The sequence below is a fragment of the Pogona vitticeps genome, chromosome 7 (genome assembly GCF_051106095.1).
Source record: "Pogona vitticeps strain Pit_001003342236 chromosome 7, PviZW2.1, whole genome shotgun sequence".
NCBI lineage: Eukaryota > Metazoa > Chordata > Lepidosauria > Squamata > Agamidae > Pogona > Pogona vitticeps.
This window is the reverse complement of record NC_135789.1, coordinates 22,618,601-22,626,847: the sequence shown is the minus strand read 5'-3', so window position 1 is coordinate 22,626,847 and position 8,247 is coordinate 22,618,601. Positions and strand designations below refer to the sequence as shown.

General features: G+C 42.6%; 1 long non-coding RNA gene across 1 annotated transcript; it reads right to left on the bottom strand.

Annotated features, from left to right (window-relative positions):
• Positions 1-1,793: 1,793 nt before the first annotated feature.
• Positions 1,794-8,210, bottom strand: LOC144584079 (uncharacterized). The gene is made up of 4 exons (XR_013538115.1): positions 7,783-8,210; positions 7,207-7,322; positions 4,193-4,356; positions 1,794-1,867 (listed from the first exon to the last, which is right to left on the bottom strand). It is a non-coding gene; the product is annotated as an uncharacterized LOC144584079 (long non-coding RNA).
• Positions 8,211-8,247: the final 37 nt, after the last annotated feature.

Genomic DNA, 8,247 nt, shown 5'->3' with positions numbered 1-8,247 from the left:
TTTCACTCAAGCAACATCAGAAGAGGTTCTATGTGCTGGAGGTTCTCAATCAACTTGGTATTCAGAACACCTTCCTGAAGAGTTCGATGGATAGTTTTGTGTCATGGTGTGACACATAACGGATGCAAAAAGGCACCCCTGGAAAGGGGACTCTGAAGCAACATTTGACTCAACCAATGACATTTATCTAGAACTATTTACAGCCTAAGCTAGCTGGGTAGCTCCGTGGTTTAGGCATCTGGTTGCAGAGTCAGAGGTTGGGAGTTTGATACCCCCACTGGGCCCCCAGGGAGAAGAGCCAGCCTGGGTGGCCTTGGGCAAGCTGCACATTTCCAAGGCACCCCGGGGGAAAAGGAATGGTCAACTGCTTTTGAGTATTCCCGACCTTGATGTCCTGTAAGGACAACAACATATACATTAACATATTCATATTTCTACATGTCAGTGCCATGCATGTTCTCTTTCTCGGTCTGCATTAATAAGTGGCTATCCTGTCCAAGTCCCCATCTAGCTACTGGTTTACTGTTTCACCAAAATTTTGCGCTAGATCATTGCAGAAGACTATTGCACAACAGGCTGGTTGTTGCCTAAGCCCCTTGCATCTCTAACTCTTACAAAAATCCCTTACCATCGTTTCCCCAGTTGCTGATTCATTTCCTCATCTTTGTTCGTTGATAAAGTGAGGATTAGCCCAGAGTTCCCAAAATAGGATTTTCTAGGTAGCGAATACTCAGAGGTGGTTGACCATTCCTTTCTTCTGGTGGGTATATCCTTGGGACTGTGCAGCTGGCCCAAGTCCACCCAGGCTGGTTCTTCTCCCAGGAGGAAGCGTGTGGAATCAAACTCCCAACCTGGTAAAACCACTCCCTAAATATCTCACTATATTTAACTGTAAACAGTTGTGGTACGTGTGTGCATACCCATACATACAGATATATATGTGTGTCCGCACACACCACACTGAACAAATGTACTTCTGCATTGCTTGCAATGTATGTGGATTTAACAGGAATGAAGCCATATACGAGACCTAACATGCTGGATGGCCAGTGGTTGAGGTCTCTGGCTGCAGAGCTAGAGGCTGGGAGTTCGATTCCCCGCCATGTCTCCTGGACAGGGGGTGGACTCAGTGACCCATAGGGTCCGCTCCAGTTCTGCAATTCTAAGATGATGATGATGATGATGCACCAGTAACAGATTTGAACATTCGGACATGGAATCCTTGGATTTTAAACACCCTGGATTTTTTGAAGGGTTGGTATTGATTTCCCAAGAAAAGGGTAGGGATAATTTTGTTTTGAAAGTTACATAAATAAAATATAGCAGGATACATTTGAAATGCTTATTTATCCATGGTCTTTGAAGCCATGACTTAAAGTAAACACCAGCTGGGATACTTCTTTCATAGATCAGGCGTTGCCGCTCAGAGTTTCACAAATAGCTCACCAATGCCTCTAAATACAGTCCTTAAAATAAAATCATCCAGAATGTGTCCTACAGAAGCCAGAAGGTTGCTGTGCACTTTTTAAAACTACTTTATTTGTTTTATATTATCTGATTTGTTGATAGCGTGGCCACTGGTTATGTCTACATCCAAGAAAAGGAATTTCCTAGGCTTCATCTTAGAAGGAACCTTTTTTAAATTTCTAAGGTGCCTAGTAACAATTTAAGCAATGCATCACATTGTAATACAGAGCTCAATGCAAAACAACAACAACAACAACATCTTGAGAAAGATATGCAGTGTAGAGCAGCCGTGGAAGAGGGATCATGAAAGCAGGCGGAACTGTCTCACAGGCTGGCCGTCCTGCGCCCCATTTTCTTCTCATTGTATGATTGATGGCACACCCAAAATCCTTCCGGGTAGCTGAACAGAAAGAGGTTCCTTTATGTATATGGAGCAACACAATAAGATTTGGGCTTTAAATAAAATATACCAGTCAATAGAACTTCTTACTAGATGTAGAAATTATGATACGCAGAGCAATTGAAAATCACACAGTGGGTATATGCTTAAGTGCGTCCATGCATGTGTATGTACAAGAAAGAGAAAGAAAGAAAGAAAGAAAGAAAGAAAGAAAGAAAGAAAGAAAGAAAGAAAGAAAGAGAGAGAGAGAGAGAGAGAGAGAGAGAGAGAGAGAGGGAGGAAGAATTTTAAAAATGGTTCTTTTTCTTGATTGTTGTTCTTGTTTAGTTGTTTCCGACTCTTCGTGACCCCATGGATCAGAGCACGCCAGGCCCTCCTGTCTTCCACTGCCTCCCAGAGTTTGGTCAAATTCATGTCGGTCGCTTCAATGACAATGTCCAACCATCTCATCCTCTGTTGTCCCCTTCTCCTCTTGCCTTCACACTTCCCAACATCAGGGGCTTTTCCAGGGAGTCTTCTCTCTTCTCATGAGATGGCCAAAGGATTGGAGCCTCAGCTTCAGGATCTGTCCTTCTAGTGAGCACTAAGGGGTGATTTCCTTTAGAATGGATAGGTTTGTTCTCTTTGCAGTCCAGGGGACTCTCAAGAGTCTCCTCCAGCACCACAATTCAAAAGCATCAATTCTTCAGCGGTCAGCTTTCTTGATGGTCCAGCTCTCACTTCCATACATCACTACAGGAAAAACCATAGCTTTGACGATGTGAACCTTTGTTGGCAAGGTGATGTCTCTGCTTTTTCTTGATTTGTGCCATCAAATTGCCTCCAACGTATGGCGAGCCCATGAATGAGCGATCTGCTAAAGGTTCCATACTCAACTGCCCTGCTCAGCTCTTGAAAACTCAAACCTGTGGCTTCCTTGATGGAGTCAATCCCTCTCACATTTGGTCTCCTTCTTTTCCTGCTGCCTTCCATCTTTTCCAGCATCATGGCCTTTTTCCAGAGAATCCTGCCTTCTCAAGAGGTGAGAACCCAAATGGTTCTTTTCTTAGCTTGAAATCAATCTCATTTCATGTTTATCCTGTCCTTTTCCCAGGGAAGAGACCCAAAGTGGCCCACAAGTTGTTATTAAAAAAAAGGAAACAGACTGAAAGCATGAAAAATCAGTACATTCGACAAATAATCACACATTTAATCCTATTAAAACACACCAAGAGCAGTTGGGAAAAATGTGTGCAGCTGGTAAACTGACAGATGTGCAGATGGAGAAACAGAAAATGTTAGACTTGTTATACATTATCAGTTTATTAAGAACTTAAAACTACCAGCAGGGCCACATAATATGTGTTATGTAATGGTTAGCTCGATTTTTGTTTCTGTATTTAATTTATACTTCTGAAACCGTGTTAAAATTACACTTCACTTGATCTGAACTTTATCTCCTTCATCAGTTCTGACTGAAGTATAAGAGATGCTAAAGCAGCGTTTCAGTCTGACGATCTGGATATGATCTTTCCAGAGGGGGGGGGGATCACACAGATGATTTGTGCAACTGGGCAATTTGCTTTTAAAAAATATCTGAAAAGACATGTACATCAAAGCTACCTTGTTTTACTCCAGGAACAGAAGGAAAATTGCTCCCTAGGTTCATGGAAGAAAAAAGTGACGAGGAAGCCACTGACGGTATATGTTTTTTTAAAAAATGTTTCTGGCAGAGTATCATAATATTATAGGGGAAACTGATGCAATATGACATGCAGTGAATTTTATGAAATTATGCCATACACCTAGCTTTATCTCCGACTGTGACTTCTACTTAAAATGATTTCGACTGTCCAGCAGAACCTCATGGCACTTTGGGGGTGTGTGTGTGGGGCTAGTATTCCCTGTTCAAGAACATGCTCAGGGACAGCTGGGTACAAATTAGGGACCGCTTGTAGACATGGACAGAGGGGAGTACCCCCTTGACTGAGTCATGAGCCCCCAACAATAGGGAGCTAGCTTGGCCCCAGATCATTGTGATTAACTGGAGGTGTGATGGTCTTCCTGAGCTGAGGGGTAATCTTACAGGAGCTGCCGGCAAAACAGACTTTGCAAACTTGGTTTGTAATCTTTTGGGCTGGCTTGGTCTTGAATAGGCCATGAAGGGTCATTAGTGGATGAGATGCTAGAACTGGCTTGTGAGTCTAAAGTTTTGACTCTGGTCGGAGGGGTCTGCCATAAGAGCAAGTGGCACTGTTTGCCTCAGGTGGCAGTTCTTGGGGGGGGGGGTACATTTTGAAGGAGAGAACATTTGCCATATAGCTTAATCTGTGCCTTGACACTAACCTTCTGCCTACAGATGTGCTGCCCTGTTGCCAACACTGAAGTCAGATTCAGCTAGCAGGTAAGTTGGTGTTTATAACTGGTATCGGAAAGGGGCACCAGGAAGTCTTGGCTTCAGGCAGAAAAATCTCCTGGGCTAGATTTACAAATCCAGTCACCCATCCTTTCTGTTAGAGAGAAACAAAGAGGAGGCTTAGAGATTTTGTCATCAGCAAAACCTTGGGAAAGTAACTTCTTCCGATCACAGCTCCTGGGATTCTTCCACTCTGCTGGTTGGCACGGTAAACCTGCGCAGCTGGTGCAATAAACCAACCACAGAGAGAACCTCTGGAGTTTGTTTTTTGTTGCTCCGAATGCATGCAGAAGCCACCAAACAGCATGCGCCATGTGGTGTTCGCTGGGCTGAAATTCCGTCTCCTGCAGCACTCTTTTCTAACATGCAAGAGCCTTGTCTGTCTTTGAATTTGGCCATCCGGCTCAAGGCCAGAAATGGGACAACATCCTTGCTTGGTTGTGTTATTTCCATCTTGTTGTTAAGGTAGACAACTGCTGTATCTTTAACCTTTTTTTAGATTAGTTCTCTGTTAAGAGTTTTCCCCAGAATCATTCCATACATTGAAAACAGTGCAATGAGAGCTTTGACTGAACATGTTCATTCATTTCTGCTCTTCTGCATGTGTTTCGGGATTACAGCTCTCCTGCCTGTGATAGTCTGGGGGCTATAGCCAAGTCAGCACACCTCTACTTGCAAGTAAACACCACTACATTCGGTGGGGCTTACTCCTAAGACAATATGTACAGTACATGATGATTGCACCATCTAGTATTAAAAAAAAAACTCCTGAATTCTCCCTGAAGGTTGCATCATAGCCAAAAGGTTGCACCGTCTTGCCTTTTTAATTGTTCCTTGTCTGAAGCTGTGCCAGACCAAACAGAATTCATGCCCAAATCTCAGCGCCACTCCATCTTTATCCATATACAGATGATATATGGGGCTCTCCGGGTTACCTACCATCCCACCAAATCCCACAACAATTTCAACATTCTAGGGTGTTTCTCCTGCATCTGTCTTCTCCTTACTTCCCAACATTTTTTAGATTTCTCCGCAGTGTGTTTCAACTCCATATCACGGGATCCTACACGGCTGGATCTCACAACCCCTCCTGTCTGTTCCCTCTTACAATTAGAGAATTTCCAGAATTAACCAATACTTGATGAAGGATAAGCTGGAGTTTCATTTTAACAGCTTCTAAAAAAATGAGAAAGAGAGGGAGAGAGAGAGTCTCTGAAGCTGTACAGGAGATGTGTACTATTGCACAGTAATTCTGAAAAAACAAACCGTACCCCATTAACATTCCTCAGTATTGGTCACGATTGCATGGGCCCCAGCTATTCTGCAACCTGAAGTGCCATCCCCGGCTATTCTGCAACCTGAAGCGCCATCCCCAGCTATTCTGCAACCTGAAGTGCCATCCCCAGCTATTCTGCAACCTGAAGCCCCATCCCCAGCTATTCTGCAACCTGAAGCCCCATCCCCAGCTATTCTGCAACCTGAAGCACCATCCCCAGCTATTCTGCAACCTGAAGTGCCATCCCCGGCTATTCTGCAACCTGAAGCACCATCCCCAGCTATTCTGAAACCTGAAGCGCCATCCCCAGCTATTCTGCAAACTGATGCTGCAGAAGGTGCTTCCCCATTGATTTAGTACTGGGCACCGGATCATGTCCTTTATCATTTAGGGGACATGGAGCAAACTGCATGGCAAACACAGCTCTATGCATTCATCATATCACTACTTAGCAACCCCTGCCTAAGGCAGCGGCTGCTACAGCCTGCCTAGTGTTAGGGCGGGCCTCAGTTACTGAGTCTATACACACACACACACACACACTGAGTGACAGCAAAGAAGCTGACTGTCTTTGGGTGACAGAAAAGACATGCATGGGGAGGAAAACCCTAAAAGATCTACCTGCTCATGAAATAACACTTTATTCACAGCACGGGCAAGGGAGGTGGCAAGAAACAAAGAGTTACACAGTGCTGTCTTCTTCTCCCTCTCAAGCCTGGATCAATCCTACCCTACAAGGATGATGAGTACTCTTATTCCAAGATAGGAGGTCCTTTTTGTGTGTGTTATTGGCTTAGGGCAGGAAACAAAATGTATATAAGGCAATTGATATTGTCCAGTGTTTTAAAGTGGCCACCTAGAGTAGTCGTAGGACCAGATGGGCAGGGTACAAATAAAATAAAATTAAATAAATAAATAAATAAATAAATGTCCAGTAATGAGTAGCCAGCAACCCTCCTGTTCTCATTCCACTTAAGACGTTTCAGTTAGAGCCAGGGCTGCTGCAAAGAGAACAATCTAACTTTTTCCATTCCAACTCGCTGGCGCAAAAATGGTAACTTGGACAAAATGAACTCATCAGAAAAGTGAGTTACTTCCAAGCGCTCCTCTTATGTAAGCATGCCACAAGGACCGGGGGAAGGGGGGGTCTTCCCCATTTTCTGTTTTTTAATTATTATTATTATTATTATTATTATTATTATTATTATTATTATTATTATTATTATTATTATTATTATTATTATTATTATTATTATTATTATTAAATGAATCTCTTCCCAGCTGCCTCTGGTGGAACCCCAAGCTCCTTCTAAGTGCAGTTTCCTCCAAAGTTTTTAATATGGGAAGTGCATCCCTCAGAAAATGTCCTTATGACCTCTGCCCTTAAGGTGGGAGCTAATATAAACCCCTCAGTAGGTGGCCCTGCAGAGTATTTGAGCTTAGGCAGTGGAGACTGAAGGGTTACCTCCTCCCTCAAGCTCCACCCACCAGGGGGGCGGAGCTGGGGAATGCCCGCTCTTATCTCCAATCAGTGATAAGGACAGGTGTTCTTTCGTGTGCAATTGTAATATACGCATCTAATGCTCAGATATGTAGTACTGCTTTCAATCTGCTGTACCTAGAAAGTTCTAAATAAAATGGACACATTTTATTTTAAATTATGCTTACCGTGATGCTTCCTGTTTTCTTCCAAAATGTTATTTATACAGTATGTGATATGCATGATCTGTCCAAAACGGTTATTTTCATGTGGTTTGCAACATCTGTCCAGAATTTAAGGTGGCCTAAAATATACGTATCAAATAAAAAATGGAGCATATATACTTATTCTTGTATATTATACAATGCACCCATCCCATTGAATTCAATACCTATACACATTAATTGCAGTAATTATACGTATATAATTATATGTATAATTACTTATATACATAGAATTACAGAAAAGTGAATTTGAAAGGGGCCTACAAGGCCATCAAGTCCAACCCCCTGCTCAAGGCAGGAATACATCACAATATATAAGCAAAGAATCTGTAATCTATACGCAGAATTCAGATAAAAACCATAAAAGGGAGTTTAAAAAAAAAAACAAAGATATGCAATTTCTAATTTTTGTTTTTACAGTTCAGTGTTTTTGCATTTTTATTATGAGCTCCTTGGAGTTCTCCCTCCAGAGCATTAGTTAGTTACACATTTAATATAATGTATATTAATGTGTTCATCAGTATCATGATCCCGGTTTACCTCTCATTCCAGCACACCACCCCAGGTTCACTGATACATAGGTTTGTGAAGATATTGATGTAGAAACATCCTATATGTAGTATATATAGTATACACTTATGTATATACTGGAGAATGGCACATCTGTACTGAATCTGTGGGATATACGGACCTAGTGTAACTATGTATGTTTATGTAGGTGCAAGGTATACTGACTCTGTGAGATATGTACACCTATGTAGTGTACACTATACATATATATAAGTACTGTGTGCACTGTACATATTTATATTTATAGACGGTGTACACACGTACTTATCCCCAAACCTCCCCATTGAGTGCAACGTTAAGACAGGAGCCAACCGTCCCGAAGGGAGTGCTTTTGTCCTGGGTTGCACTGCCGGTGGGGGAAATAAAGTGGGGGGGAATAAAGAGGAGGTCTGGTTAAAATATTTCCTCTTCCCCCCCCCTCCCCTAACCCCTCCC